A 2,621-nucleotide genomic window follows, 5' to 3' on the forward strand; every position below is an offset into this window, starting at 1 on the left:
AGAGCAAGCGAGCGAGCCAGATATGAGAGCAAGCGAACCAGCCAGATATGAGAGCGAGCAAGCCAGATAAGAGAGCGAGCAAGACAAGAGAGAAAGCGAGCTAGCCAAATATGAGAGCAAGCGAGCGAGCCAGATATGAGAGCGAGCGAGCCAGATATGCGAGCGAGCCAGATAAGAGAGCGAGCCAGACAAGAGAGCAAGCGAGCGAGCCAGATATGAGAACAAGCGAGCGAGCCAGATATGAGAGCAAGTGAGCGAGCCAGATATGAGAGCAAGCGAGCAAGCCAGATATGAGAGCAAACGAGCAAGCCAGATATGAGAGCGAGCGAGCCAGACATGAGAGCGAGCGAGCCAGATATGCGAGCGAGCGAGCCAGATAAGAGAGCGAGCCAGACAAGAGAGCAAGCGAGCGAGCCAGATGTGAGAGCAAGGGAGCCAGATATGCGAGCGAGCGAGCGAGCCAGATAAGAGAGCGAGCCAGACAAGGGAGCAAGCGAGCGAGCCAGATATGAGAGCGAGCTAGCAAGGCAGATATGAGAGCGAGCCAGATAAGAAAGCGAGCCAGACAAGAGAGCAAGCGAGCCAGATATGAGAGCAAGGGAGCCAGCTAGATGTGAGAGCGAGCGAGCCAGGTATGAGAGCGAGCCAGATAAGAGAGCGAGCCAGACAAGAGAGCAAGCGAGAAAGCCAGATATGAGAGCGAGCGAGCCAGACATGAGAGCAAGCGAGCGAGCCAGATATGAGAGCGAGCGAGCCAGATAAGAGACCAAGCCAGACAAGAGAGCAAGCGTGCGAGCCAGATATGCTAGCGAGCTAGCCAGATAAGAGAGCGAGCCAGACAAGAGAGCAAGCGAGCGAACCAGATATGAGAGCAAGCGAGCCAGCCAGATATGAGAGCGAGCGAGCCAGATAAGAGAGCGAGCAAGACAAGAGAGCGAGCGAGCTAGCCAGATATGAGAGCAAGCGAGCGAGCCAGATTTGAGAGCGAGCGAGCCAGATATGCGAGCGAGCCAGATAAGAGAGCGAGCCAGACAAGAGAGCAAGCGAGCGAGCCAGATATGAGAGCAAGCGAGCAAGCCAGATATGAGAGCAAGCGAGCGAGCCAGATTTGAGAGCGAGCGAGCCAGATATGCGAGCGAGCCATAAAAGAGAGCGAGACAGACAAGAGAGCAAGCGAGCGAGCCAGATATGAGAGCAAGCGAGCCAGCCAGAAATGAGAGCAAGCGAGCCATCCAGATGTGAGAGCGAGCAAGCCAGATATGCGAGCAAGCCAGATAAGAGAGCGAGCCAGACAAGAGAGCAAGCGAGAAAGCCAGATATGAGAGCGAGCCAGACATGAGACGGAGCGAGTAAGATATGAGAGCGAGCGAACCAGATATGCGTGTGAGCAAGCGAGCGAGCCAGATGTGAGAGCGAGCAAACCAGATATGCGAGCGAGCAATAAAAGAGAACGAGACAGAAAAGAGAGCAAACGAGCGAACCAGATATGAGAGCAAGCTAGCAAGCCAGATATGAGAGCGAGCCAAATAAGAGAGCGAGCCAGACAAGAGAGCAAGCGAGCGAGCCAAATATGAGAGCAAGCGAGCCAGCTAGATGTGAGAGCGAGCGAGCCAGATATATGAGCGAGCCAGATAAGAGAGCGAGCCAGACAAGAGAGCAAGCGAGCGAGCCAGATATGAGAGCAAGCGAGCGAGCCAGATATGAGAGCGAGCGAGCCAGATAAGAGAGCAAGCCAGACAAGAGAGCAAGCGTGCAAGCCAGATATGCTAGCGAGCAAGCCAGATAAGAGAGCGAGCCAGACAAGAGAGCAAGCGAGCGAGCCAGATATGAGAGCAAGCGAACCAGCCAGATATGAGAGCGAGCAAGCCAAATAAGAGAGCGAGCAAGACAAGAGAGAAAGCGAGCTAGCCAAATATGAGAGCAAGCGAGTGAGCCAGATATGAGAGCGAGCGAGCCAGATATGCGAGCGAGCCAGATAAGAGAGCGAGCCAGACAAGAGAGCAAGCGAGCGAGCCAGATATGAGAACAAGCGAGCGAGCCAGATATGAGAGCAAGTGAGCGAGCCAGATATGAGAGCAAGCGAGCAAGCCAGATATGAGAGCAAGCGAGCAAGCCAGATATGAGAGCGAGCGAGCCAGACATGAGAGCGAGCGAGACAGATATGCGAGCGAGCGAGCCAGATAAGAGAGCGAGCCAGACAAGAGAGCAAGCGAGCGAGCCAGATGTGAGAGCAAGGGAGCCAGATATGCGAGCGAGCGAGCCAGATAAGAGAGCGAGCCAGACAAGAGAGCAAGCGAGCGAGCCAGATATGAGAGCGAGCTAGCAAGGCAGATATAAGAGCGAGCCAGATAAGAAAGCGAGCCAGACAAGAGAGCAAGCGAGCCAGATATGAGAGCAAGGGAGCCAGCTAGATGTGAGAGCGAGCGAGCCAGGTATGAGAGCGAGCCAGATAAGAGAGCGAGCCAGACAAGAGAGCAAGCGAGAAAGCCAGATATGAGAGCGAGCGAGCCAGACATGAGAGCAAGCGAGCGAGCCAGATATGAGAGCGAGTGAGCCAGATAAGAGACCAAGCCAGACAAGAGAGCAAGCGTGCGAGCCAGATATGCTAGCGAGCTAGCCAG

This window comes from Hyla sarda, unplaced genomic scaffold (assembly GCF_029499605.1).
Source record: "Hyla sarda isolate aHylSar1 unplaced genomic scaffold, aHylSar1.hap1 scaffold_1316, whole genome shotgun sequence".
NCBI classification, from domain to species: domain Eukaryota; kingdom Metazoa; phylum Chordata; class Amphibia; order Anura; family Hylidae; genus Hyla; species Hyla sarda.